The sequence below is a fragment of the Sorex fumeus genome, unplaced genomic scaffold (assembly GCF_029834395.1).
Source record: "Sorex fumeus unplaced genomic scaffold, SorFum_2.1 ptg000098l, whole genome shotgun sequence".
Classification (NCBI taxonomy): Eukaryota; Metazoa; Chordata; class Mammalia; order Eulipotyphla; family Soricidae; genus Sorex; species Sorex fumeus.
Window position 1 is genome coordinate 82,626,155 of NW_026606155.1, and position 13,477 is coordinate 82,639,631.

A 13,477-nucleotide genomic window follows, 5' to 3' on the forward strand; every position below is an offset into this window, starting at 1 on the left:
AGTCAGGATGGAGTTAAATTTTAACTGCAGTGTCTTTGAGGGGATAGGAGCTTTGTTTGGGCAGAAGCTGGCCTGCCAACCACCGCCCCCCCCAGCATCCTGGTGATCTCAGGAAGGAATGGGGATCTGAGAGCTTTTTGTAGCTAGGTGATCTCTCGATATTTGAGTCTCTGGAGCAGCACTGGTAGATCAGTTTACATAGTGACAGTTATGGGACATAGGCATAGCTGCCAGGACTTCTTCAGGAAGGGGAGGTAAGTGAGGGAAGTGGGGGGAGGTAACGGTGATTCTTGGGAACTTTGTGTTTGTTTTGTAAATCAAATGTATTTGTCTCATTTTAAGTGTCATAAATGAAAATTGAAAGTCCAATTCAAAGGAAATCAAGGAATTGATCATTACTGCCTGCAATACCTCTAAAATATATTTATGGGCCAGAGGGATATATATACAGTGGGTAGAGTGCTTGCTTTGCAGGCAGCTGACCCAGGTCCAATCCCCAGCATCCCGTATTGTCCTCTGAGAACTATCAGGAGTGATTCCTGAGCTCTGAGGCGAGAGTTAATATTAATTTTACTTCTTTTTCAGTCATGATTTTGAAAGATAAAATTTAGTATTTGGGTCTGCCTTGACACTGCATTATAGAAGCCTTTATTAGCAAGCCTATTGAACTAATTACTTCTCAGTCCTCAGTTCATGATGTCAGGGGTTACTCCTGGCTTTTTGCTCAGGAATAATTCCTAATTCTTTGAGGGGACTATATAGAGTGCCAGGGACTGAACCCGGGTCATCATCAGGCAAGGCAAACATGCTACCAACTGTGCTATTGCTCTGGCCCCAGAGAAATGACCATACTATTTTCTATCAGTTGATTCCTTTTAACTTAAGATGAAATCTCATGTTAGGGAGCAGTTTGCTGTGCAGTTGGGTTACTTTGTTTTTTTGTTTATTTATTCACATAGTCATAATTTTGGAGCTGCATTCAACTATGCTCAGGGCTTATTCCTGACTCTGTGCTCTCAAGAATCACTCCTAGTGGGGGTCAGGGGGTCACATTGTGGTGCTGGGAACAAACCCTGGTTGGCTATGTGCAAGACAAGCACCCTCACTGTTGTACTATTGCTCCAAACCTAGTTGGGTTACTGTTGAGGAACTGTGAACAGTGCCTAGATGCTAATAAATCCATAGCAACTCCTAAGTTGGAAACCACACTGCAAGTTACCTAGCAAAGCCAAGGGGTGTAGAGCCTATGATGGAAATGATGAATGCTGGGTTTGCATATACCTTGGAAGTGTGCTGGGAAAGAACGCTCCTGTCCCACCATCAGTTCCGGTGTCCCCAGAGAGATTCTCAGTGGTTGACTTCTGGGCAGACGTCAGCAATATGCTTCCCAAAGAAGTAGGCTGGTGGGAGGGAGATGGAACCAGTTAGGAGCCTGATGGCCCTGGTTTGTTATTCTGTGGATTTCCCTGGAATGAATCTCAAAGCTGGGCTTCCAGAATGTTCCTCTGCAAAGAGTGGGCAGAATGCTCTTTGAATTCAGACTCAGGGTCTGGAACCCGTTTTGTGCTCCACTGCCAGGAGGACGGCTGTGTGTGGAGGAGGCTGACTCTGCAGCTCGGTGGGTTTCCTTCCCACAGATGTCAGCAGGCTGTTCCGGCAAATGGGAGAGCAGATCTGTTCTGACTTGAAACTTCTCTTTCTTCGAAGGTTTATGGTCTCAGGTGGTCTGTTGGCGGGTTCCAGGCTTAGTTTTTTTTCTTGAGAGTGTAGCAGTAAAGGCTCCAAAATTCCAGGCAAGGCAGGAAAGGATGTGCTTTCAGAGGATCATGTTGGGAAAAAGAGAAAGCCCATCAGGCTGCTGAGACGCCAAACTGCCCTTATAAAACTGCCTGTGGACAGCTACTTGTAAATGCTCCCCAAACATCATGTGGATTACATTTCCTAAGAAGCACACATGGATTTTTTCTTTTTTTGCTTTTTTGCTTTTTGCTTTTTTGGGTCACACATGGCTCAGTGGTTACTCCTGACTCTGCATTCAGAAATTATCCCTGGTGACTCTGCATTCAGGAATTATCCCTGGGGACCAAATGAGATGCCGGGGATCAAACCCGGGTTGGTCACATGCAAGGAAAATATACCCACTGTACTATCACTTCAGCCCCAGCACGCATGGAATTTGAACCCAAAACTTAGGCACGTTTGGCAACATTGGCAGAGGGTCTCCTCACATTCCAGGTGCTCTTTTGCTCGTGGCTTCTGTTGGGTTTCTGTGGGCAGCCTCAGTACTCAGACTCAAAGGACACTGGCCTGAAGAGTTGTGGGAAACACGAGGCATTGCCTAGTCAGAAGTGTTAGGGTTAGTTTGGGATTAAGGTTAGGAATTATGGCCGACCCGAGTTCGATTCCTCCGCCCCTCTCGGAGAGCCCGGCAAGCTACCGAGAGTATCTCGCCCTCATGGCAAAGCCTGGCAAGCTACCCGTGATGTATTCAATATGCCAAACACAGTAACAAGTCTCATGATAGAGACGTTACTGGGCCCGCTCGAGCAAATCGATGAACAACGGGAGGACTGTGACCTGTGACCAAGGTTAGGAATAGGATTAGAGTTATGTGTGTAGGTTAGTTTCATGGTAGGGTTGTATTTAGAGTTTGGTTAGGGTTTAGTATTAGGGTTAGGGTTTTGGGTTAGCTTTAATATTTGGGTTACATGGAGTAGAGAGATACTGCTGGGGCTAGGACACTAGCCTTGTGCATTGCTATTCCAGTTTCAATTCCCACCATCCCATATGACACTCCCCCCAGCCTGCCAGGAACAAGCCCTAAGTATGGCCCAAAACAAACAAAAGAATTTAGGGTTAGAGATAAGGTAAATGTTAGATATAAGGTTACTGTTTAGTGTTGTTAAGAGTTAGGGGTTAGGTTTAGTGATAGGATTAAAGTTAGGGTTAGCTGGGGCCAAAGCAATAATATGGTGGACAGTATATTTGCCTTATACGTGTCCTACCCAAGTTCCATTCCCAGCATCCCAAATGGTTCCCTCAAGCTCCACCAGGAATAATTCCTCAGTGCAAAACCAGGAGTAACCCCTGAGTATTGCTGGCACCCAAATTTAAAATAAATAAATAAACAAATAAAGCTCTGCCTCTTGCCAACCTCGGTTTGAATCCTCAGCACCACATATGGTCCCCTGCATACCACCAGGGGTCACTCCTGAGCATAGAGCCAGGATTAGCCACTGAGTACCAGCTCACCCCCACCCCAAATATTTTTTTTAAGTATTTCTACTAATCAACAAGGAAAAAACAATAGAAAAACAAACTAGAGTTTGGAAAGTAACCTTCAGAAAGAGAATATGGCTAAGAAAAATTAGTCATGTTAATGCAAAAACCACAGTACTATACCGCCACGCATTTGTCAGATGGCTAAACTTTAAAAGACAAATATTTCCAAGTGTTAACACAAATGTTGAACAATTCTGTAAGATCTGACAAGAATGCAAACAGTCATAATAGCTTGTGTAAGTGTATAATTGATATAAACTCACTAAAAATCTGTTGGGAAGCATCTGCTAAAAACTGATCTGATGAACACTCTATGACTAAACAATTCTTCGAAGTATTCAATGGAATCCTCAAAGATATGTGACAAAAATGACTAGAGCAGCATTAATTCACTGTAGTCTGTAGCACTGTCCTCCCGTTGTTCACTGATTTGCTCGACCGGGCACCACTAACGTCTCCATTGTGAGACTCGTTGTTACTGTTTTTGGCATATTGAATATGCCACAGGGAGCTTTCAAGGCTCTGCTGTGGGGGGCAGGATACTCTCAGGAGCTTGCCAGGCTCTCCGAGAGGGACAGAGGAATCAAACCCAGGTTGGCCGCGTGCAAGACAAACACCCTACCTGCTGTAGTCTATTAGAAACAAAATGTTTGTATCTCTCCAAAATTCACACATTGAAACCAGTTCCCTGTACAATCATTTAGGGATGTGATTAGGACATAAATCCTGACCATGATTATACCACCACTCTTATGAGTGAGAATTGGGCCCTTATAAAAGATTCTATTCATTCTGTCATGTAAGGTAAAAGCAAAAAGAATAATTGAAACCCAAGCACAAAAATTTGTAAGTCTACAACTGTACCTTGTGGAGTCTCACTAATAAAAATTTTACAAAAGAGAAAGAAAGCTGTCTATGACCAGGCCGATCAGTCAGTAGACACAGAACTTGCCAGCATCTTGATCTTGAACTTCCCAGCTGCTAGAACAGTGGAAATAGAATAAATTCTTGTTGTTTGAAAGACACCCATTATGTGCTATTGTTATAGATGAGAACAGAGATGTTCTAATCATCTAATTAATGATTTGTGGTATAGTCATACTATGGTGTACTATAAAACAATGAAAATGAGCAAAATACAGCAGGGCAGTATGTGTCATTTCACAAGAATAGTTATGAGAAAAAGAAGCAGACTCAAGAGCAGGGAGGCAGCAGCAGATGCAGGGGGTAGGGGACAAGGAAGCAGACTCAGAAGAGCACTAGGTATAGGAGCTCGAGCCATAGTACGGCAGGTAGGGAGTTTGCCTTGCATGTGGCTGACCTGGAAGCAGGAATAATTCCTGAGCATCGCTGGATGTGACCCCCAAACAACAACAGCAGCAAAATAATAATAATAATAATATACAAGGTACATCGTCCCTTTTATATAAACACACAGAAGAATTCATTTATATAGTTGAATTCATTTATATAATTCATTTACATATAGAATCCCATTTATATAGTTCAAAAAAAGCAAACTAATAATATATTTAAAAAGTGAAGATTGCAGACTGGGAGATGTGGTAGGAGGGAAACTGGGAGCACAGGTTTTGGGAAATGTACACTGGTGATGGGTTGGGTGTTGTTTGACTGAAACCCAGTTATGAACAGCTTTGTTACTGTGTGTCTCATGGTGATTCAATAAAAGGGGGAAACATTTTAATCTTTGTAGAAAAAAGTGATGATTATGCTTACTTTCTGGGAGGAAAGATGCTATGAATGGTTGGAGGGCATGAAGTGGGCTTTGAGGTACTGGCCATGTTTCATTTATTTGGTTTCGGCCACACTCTGTGATGCTCAGGGGGGCTACTCAGGAACATTCTTCACTCTGTTTCAGAGTCCAATAAGAACAGTTAGTTCTGGTGTTTGAATTTGGGCCTCCAGCATGCAGAACATTCATCCTAGCCATTTAAGCTTTCTCTCTGACACTTATTTTATTTATTTATTTTTGATGGGAATGATTTACAGTTTTGTTCACTATGTAATTTTTCAAATGTATGATATGTTTCAATAATGACAATAAAGCAAATAAAACAGGTAAAAGTTGCAGCTATTACTAGTAGGGATTAGAATGTTTACTGGTTGGGGTAAGGGATGTAGTTAAGTGGGTGGGATCCTGCATGTGAAGGACCCTGGGTTTGATTCCCCACATGGCCCCTCCAACTCCAGCTCTGGAGTTCTAGCACTGCCCAAAAGTGCTGCCCCCACATTATTTCTAGATGCTTATTAAATAAAGACGTTTCAGGGGGGTGGGAAGGATACTGGGATCATTGGTGGTGGAGAATGGGCACTGGTGGAGAGATGGGTACTCAATCATTGTATAACTGAAACGCAAGCACAAAAACTTGTAATCTACAACTGTACCTCATGGTGTTTCACTAATAAAAATTTAAATAAATAAATAAATAAAGATGTTTCTTCAAAACAGTGAAGAAATGTCTCATCAAAGAGAAAATGAATATATAAATTATAACAAAAGAAATTTAAATTACCAATAAGCTTATTAAAACATTTATTCTATTTAACATTACACTCAAATCAGAGTAACTTTTTGTATTTACTATTGAAGGTGATTAAAACTTACTGTTGCTATCAACTTCCCCCCACCAAATCTTATTTTATTAAATCACCATGAGTCAAAAAGGTATTCATCGTTGTGTTTTGACATACAGTGTTCCATCACCCATCACATCACCAGTGTCAATTTTCCCCCACGAGTGTCCCCAGGTTTTCCTCCTCTCCCGCAACCCAGCCCCAGCATGCTATTTGAGGTTTGTGAAGGTACATAGATTATAAACTAGCTTTATCTTACTCTTTTGTTTATACATACCTGTCCCCCTCCACCTATACCATCACACACACACATGCATTCACTGAAAAAAGAAAACCATAAAATATCCAAGTCGTTCTTTTGAATGGTAGGATTCTAGGTTATTATTGTCATTATTTTTTTGTATGTAGGAGTACTGCTACTTATTCAGCCATTGATTAAGCTGATTGAATTGGGCATGAACTCCACATTACTTTTTTTAATTTAAAAAAATTTTAATTGAATATCCATGAGATAGACTGTGTAAACTCACACAAAATAGGGGGCACGGCACCCACACAACGGCGGTGGCTCTATCTCTCCCGCCACCCGCGTTCGGTAGTCTCACCCTTCTCCCACCCCGGAGAGGTCGATGGCGATGGTCAGGCAGAGGAAGGAACGAGGGCCAGGCTGGTAGGTATTAGTCGTAGTTTATTCTGATTCTCCCCTCATCTGTCTCTCCTCCTTCCATCTTTCTCTGTCTCTCCCCGTCTCTGCTTCTGTCTCTGCCCCCCTGCCCAATCTACAGTCTCCTTATATCTCTCTCCAAGAGAATGGGGGAAACAATTACATATAGGTGTGGTCACAATCAATAGGGGTGGAGATCAACAGGGGTAGAAATCTTAGCCTCAGGGAAGACCGCTCCTAGGACAGATCCTTCCTCAGCAGGAGGACCCACCCTAGAGCATAATCCCATGGGTGTGCCTCTCCTCTCCTTGTCCAACAAGCATATAAGAATATAATATAAATCATTTTGTATGGATACAGTAAGAAATATCTTAAACTTATAGAATTGCTCTCCTAGGGCCATCTCGATCTCAGACTACGGTGCTCAGGCCAGATTGTCTTTCCCACCCCTAGCAGGATCCTAGTCTTGTCGTTACCTTTGGATCATGACAGCATTTGTCTATGATCAAACTCTTAACTTATAGTTAAGAATCGTGGCACTTTGGCCTGGCCCACTTCGCTGCCAGGGTAGCTCACCGCTTGCCCTGGGTCCATTCAGTCCCTCGTTGGGACCCTGCTTTTGGGGTGCTAGGAACTAAGGGCAACTGAGGCTTAAGTCGAGAAAGCAGATGCCCGGGAGTGAAGGCCAATCAAATCCTAAATTACAAAGCATAATGTTAACGGTCTTCCTGTATCTATACAAAAAGGATATTACTTTAAGGTAAACTGTTCATAAGGCATAAGGAGAGGAGAAAGTCAATATTTCACTCATACATATAAAATCATAGATTTCTGGGAAACTGATCTTACAAATTAACAAAGTCTGATTAAGGGGAAAGCTGATTAACTGGGTGGGAAGGAGAGCATAGGGAAAACTGCTTACAGATAAACACAATGGAAGTGGAAGTGCTTCAGGAGCACTGTGATGGGTGTAACCAGATTGATGGGTGTAACCAGATAAACCTAAGCTTCTTGTAGAGGGACAAAGCAATGTTACCCAACAATAGACCATTACAAAGCTGTTCATAATTGGATATCAGTCATACAGTGATCCAGCACCCATCCCTCCACCAATGAACACTTCCCGCCAACAATGTCCCCTGTTTCCTACCACCATCCCTCAACCCCCCAACCCCCCACCCCCACCCCCAGCCTCTCTCTATGGGAGGCACTTTCCTTCTTGCTCTTTCTCTGCTTTTCCTTTTGTGCATTATGGTTTGCAACACAGGTGTTGAGAGGTCATGATGTTTGTTCAGGGCATTTGGTATTTTTATTGGAATGGTAAGGCTGGAGTAGCTTTTTCATTGGGTGGCAACTTTGTGGTGTGGATGTGACTGCCAGGCTTCCGGAAGTACATGGAGGTGGAGGTGGGCGGACCTAGCCCATCTGGACACCCAAGAAACCCACATACCCAAATTTTCAGCATATTATATCTTGGTGAGGTCCGTCCTGAGATGGTGGAGTCAGGCCAGGGGTATGGTGACAATTTTTTTTTGTTTTTTTTTGTTTTGCTTTTTGGGTCACATGCTGTGATGCTCAGGGGTTACTCCTGGCTCATGCACTCAGGAATTGCTCCTGGTGGTGCTCGGGGGACCATATGGGATGCTGGGAATCGAACCTGTGTCGGCCATGTTGGCTGCGTACAAGGCAAACGCCCTACCCGCTTTGCTATAGCTCCAGCCCATGGTGACAATTTTGGATTGTAGAAGCAAGTGATTTCCAGGGGAGAGGGGGGCTTTGCTTGGGTGGGTCCCTTGCCAACCTGTTCCCCTTTGATTTATCCCGGTCTGTTCAGTCATGTGTGAGTCCGAGATTAACTGTGGCTTTTAATCTCTTTCAAGATTTATGTATCTCTAAAATAAGACCAGTAAATGAGCTTGTATTGCTGAGCCTGATGTAGTTTATGGGCATGGCTCCCACATACCTAACTTTTGGCCATTTAATTTCTTTTTAAGCGTGGCCCCACTTTGTTGGATTTGACCAAAGGCATAGTGCCAATTTTGGGTTATCAGGAAGGCTGAAGACACCATCAAGCTGCTGATGCACTAGCCCAACAGATATGGGCTAACCTGCTAGTGGCACTATACCCCCTTATTGTCATTATTTTTGCTTGATACATTTTTCCAAATTTTACAAAATGAGTATTCATACATTATATACAAAAATAAAAATCATGGGGCCAAAGTGAAAGTACAGCAGGTAAGGCATTTGCCTTGCATGTGACTGACCCAGGTTCGATTCCTAGCATCTCATATGGTCCCCTGAGCACCACCAGAAGTGATTCCTGAGTGCAGAACCAGGAGTAACTCCTGAGTATCACCGGGTGTGACCTAAAGAGAAGGAAAAAAACATACCTAGGAGACAAGTAAAGATGAAAACTCAGGATAACACTAAAAATATGCACAATAATACAATAAATATTCAATTTACCATTGAGTTTTTAATCTGATGGGATTATTATCATCCTCATTTTACTTATGAAGCAGTCTGGAAAAATAGACTTAGAGCTACGAAGTAATTTTCCAAGTTCAAAGAGTTGATGAGAAGAGGAGTCAGAACAGAAGGGAAGCTTACATTTTGTTTTTCTTTTTTCACTTATTTATTTTTAGTTTGGGGCCACACCTGGTGATGCTCAGGGTTTACTCCTGGCTCTGCATTCAGAGATGCAGAGTATGGTTGGTACTCAGGGGACCACCTAGGGTGCTAGGGATCAAACATGGGTCTGCTGCGTACAAGACAAATGCCCTACCTGTTGTACTCTCACTCCAGTTCCCTGGAAACTCACATTTTCAAAGCTGTCACCAACTGCTGACGTTTATTAACCCTGGGCCAGAATCTGGTGGAATTCTACAATGATAAAGCTCAAGAGACTGATTTGGAGGTCAGAGAGATAGTACAGCAGGTATGACGCTTGCCTAGAAAGTGGCTAACTGAGATTTGATACCTGGCACCCTCTATCCCATACTTATTGTATCACTGTATCACTGTCATCCTGTTGCCAGCGGCATTTCCATTCGTCCCAGCACTGAGATTTTAGCAGCCTATTCTTACTCATCTTTCCCAACAATTGGAGGCTCTTTCAGGGTCAGGGGAATGAGACTTGTTATTGTTACTGTTTTTGGCATATCGAATAAGCCATGGGTAGCTTGTAGTAGCACAGCGAGTAGGGCCTTTGCTTTGCACGCGGGTTCTATTCCTCTGCCCCTCTCAGAGAGCCCAGCAAGCTACCAAGAGTATCTCACCGGCACGGCAAAGCCTGGCAAGCTACCCATGACGTATTCAATACGTCAAAAAGAGTAACAATAAGTCTCACAATTTGTTGTGAGACATTACTCTTGCCCACTAGAGCAAATCGATGAACAATGGGAGGACAGTGACAGTGATAGTGACAACTTGCCAGGTTATGCCATGTGGGCGGAATACTCACCCAGCGATGCACAGGGGTTACTCCTGTCTCAAGCACTCAGGAATTACTCCTGGCAGTGCTCAGGGGACCATATGAGATTCTGGAAATAGAACCTGGGTCTGCCGGGTGTAAGTCAAATGCCCTACTTGCTATGCTATCACTCCAGCCCCGAGGCCCATACTTATTATCAACCAAAAATAAAGATGGAAGCGTCCACCTTGATACCTTGAGATCTGCACCAAATGAAAAAGAATGTAGTCTTCCCTCTTGGTTTTGACACATTCTCTTGAGACAGCTAGTGTGGGACTTGTTTCCCATCCGCACCCCGTACCCCTCACCACACACACACACACACACACACACACACACACACACACACACACAGAATATTCAGCAGAATAAAGTTCAGGAAACAACTGGGCAGGAAATTAAAGAGAACTGAATTTCCTGGGAGGTTTGATTCCCACAAGTAACTCTCCGCATTGGGAGCAATGGGGAAACAGGGCGCGTGGGGACTACGCACTTTATGAGCTCCATCTGTTGAGAGAATCTGAGAGTCATGAGGCAGGGCAGCATGAGATTCTGTGTCATTTCAGCACATCCTTTCAGTGTGCTGGAAACAGGGAGCTAGCTGAAAATATTATGGACCCACTCATCCCACTCAGAAAGGGAGTCAGCTCTGCTGCTCCTGATATGGAGGGGGTCAAGGGAAAAATAAATGTTTTCAGGTAGATCTTAGCCAGCCCCAGAGCTGAATGGTGCTCATTTTTTGTTGGTATGAGAAAATGTAATGAGGTGTGGGTCAAAACATTGGGGGAGGGAGTGCTTGTGTGGGTGGGGAGTTGGTCCACACCAAGAAGGGCTCAGAGGTTAAACCTTCCTGACACTGCACTCAGGAATCACTCCTAGCAGACTTGGGGGACCACATGGGGTACCAGGGATTGAATCCACAGGCAAGGCAAGCACCTTATCCATTGTACAATCTCTCTGGACGCTGAAATGTGGGTCTTAACAGGGAAAATATTATAAAATTCAAGGAAAAAAATTATTCTGAAGACTCAAAGAAAGTCAGTCTGTGAGAAGATAGATCAAAAGAATCAAGAGAAAATGGTTTGATGTGCTTCTAAGAGAATTTAACTCTGAAATGAGGACCAAAAGAGTAAAGTAAAACCAAACCAGAGAAAGCAAATGCAATGAAGAACAAGGACCTTAAATGAAAAAGGTTGCTGGGAAAGAGAGCAAACAGAAAAATTAAAATGTTTAGTTTAGAAAAACCAAAGTTTTGTTATTTATGCATAAAATAGTCAATGCATATATGTAGTAAATACAGAAAAAAGAGGTATTAAGAAACAGTTAATGTACTCAAATTAAATCGGATATGTACAAGACAAATTGGAGATTTGTGGTCTCAAAACAGCAGAAAGAAGGGCAAAGATTTGAAACTGTAGAAGACATGGAGTTCAGGGGTTCAAGATCTAACCCAGTGCTGAGAGATGCTTCTGGAGAGCAAAAGCAAGGACAGCTGGAGTACAAGCCATGCCAATGTTTTCTTAAGCTTAAAAGTAAGAACAAGTGGGGGCCAGAGTGATAGTACAGCAGGTAGGACGCTTGCCTTACATATGGCTGACCTGGGGCATGAGTAATTTTTGCAAAATTAATGATTTAGCAAACACTGAAGGGGTGGGGATGGGAGGTGTTACCTTCAAAGAAACAGCCCCCTCAGTGCTTTCATTTTTCTAAAACAAAGTGACCGATAAACATATCCAAACTGCCAGAGTTTTGAGGTTAAACGGTCGTAAACAAGTTTATTCAGAGCACCAATGCTTATTAAAAATGCAGACATTTAAAATTTGTTAGCATTTGGGAAACATGAAAAGTATTATTACTATTGCAACATATGGAAGGTTTGCAGTTCTGTCAGTGGCAGCTATCTCTTCTGCCAACTTTGAACTGATTTAGAAATAGTTGCCGGGCAGATAAATTACTCCCTTGATGCTGCTAATAAAATTCCTACTGGAGAAATGTGCCTTCTATCTGTAGAGTCCCAGAATTTTCAGCTGAGCCCCAGGGCTAACCCACCAATGTCTTCCAAGTGTGGACTGTGACCTGGGTCTAACCCGCCTGCTTGCAGTGCAGAATTGCTGGTTTGGCCAGTTCCATTCTGGCCCATAACTCCGACCCAAGGCAATGAGAGTGGGGGGCTGGGAAGAGGCTCAGGGAGGGTTACTTTGATGAACTCAGGAGTATGAAAGGAGCTTCTGGACTGGAGCGATAGCACAGTGGGTAGAGCGTTTGCCTTGCACACGGTCGACTCGGTTCGACCTTCAGCATCCTATATGATCCCCTGAGCACTGCCAGGAGTAATTCCTGAGTGCAGAGCCAGGAGTAAGTAACCCTTGTGCATCACCAGGTGTGACCCCAAAAAAGAGGAAAAAAAGAAAAAAAAACAAAGGAAGGAGCTTCCAGACACCCACTCACCTCCCCAACCTGTTCCTCTTCTTCCTTCAGTCTAACCCTCACTCCCCCCCCCATACCTCACATAGTGCAGCTGCCTTTAAACTAAGTGGAAATGAAAAAATTGAATATCAAGGAGGCTGTGCTACAGATGATCTGACATTTACGCTCCTTCTGGGAATCTATGCTAAGGAAAATTGAAATGAAGAGAACATTTACATTATTAATCACAGAATCATATATGACAGCTGTCCTATGCTTTTTCAAAGTTCAAGTTAGGCCAGTTAGGTTTTTCAAAAAGACCTACCTTAGTGCCTGCCTTGTTCTTGTGAGGGACACCTGATGGGGATATTCACTTTTGCGACAGAAACTCAGAGCGAAAGAGGGGCCCTGAGAGGTAGTTCAGGGGTTAATGTCCTTGCCTTGAATGCAGCCCACATTGGTTCAATCCCCTGAGTGTCACTGGGTATGGACCCAAATCCCAATGCCCACCTCCCCCTCCCCAAGAAAAAAAGGATGAAAAGAGTGTTTATACGGGGGTCTGCCACAAAGTTGTAGAGATGCTTACAGTTGCAGTGAGCTCCTCCCCAAGACTGCTTCATATAGGTTGTCTATCCTGTCATTCCCGCTTTCACTGTGTTTTAGTGTCATCATAGGTTTTGTGAGCTCTTGTATATGATTTGGTCAGGGAATGCTAAACACATTTCCATATAAATGAATGGTAATTGCTTCCTCACTTTATGCCATATCAGCTTTTGTAAGAAGCTCTCTACTTTCAAGTAGCAGAGTGAGCTTCCCATACATCAAAAAATAGCCCTCATATGTGGCATAGAAAGTAACATAGTGGGGGGAAAGGCAGCTCAGATAGAGAAGGGACCACCAAGTAAAGGATTCTTGGAGGGCCCTCTTGGAATGGGAGATGTATGCTGAAAGTAGACTATAGACCGAACATGTTGACCACTTAATACCTGCATTGCAAACCACAACACCCTAAAGGAGAGAGAGAGTAAAAGGGACTCCACCTGCCATAAGGGGGA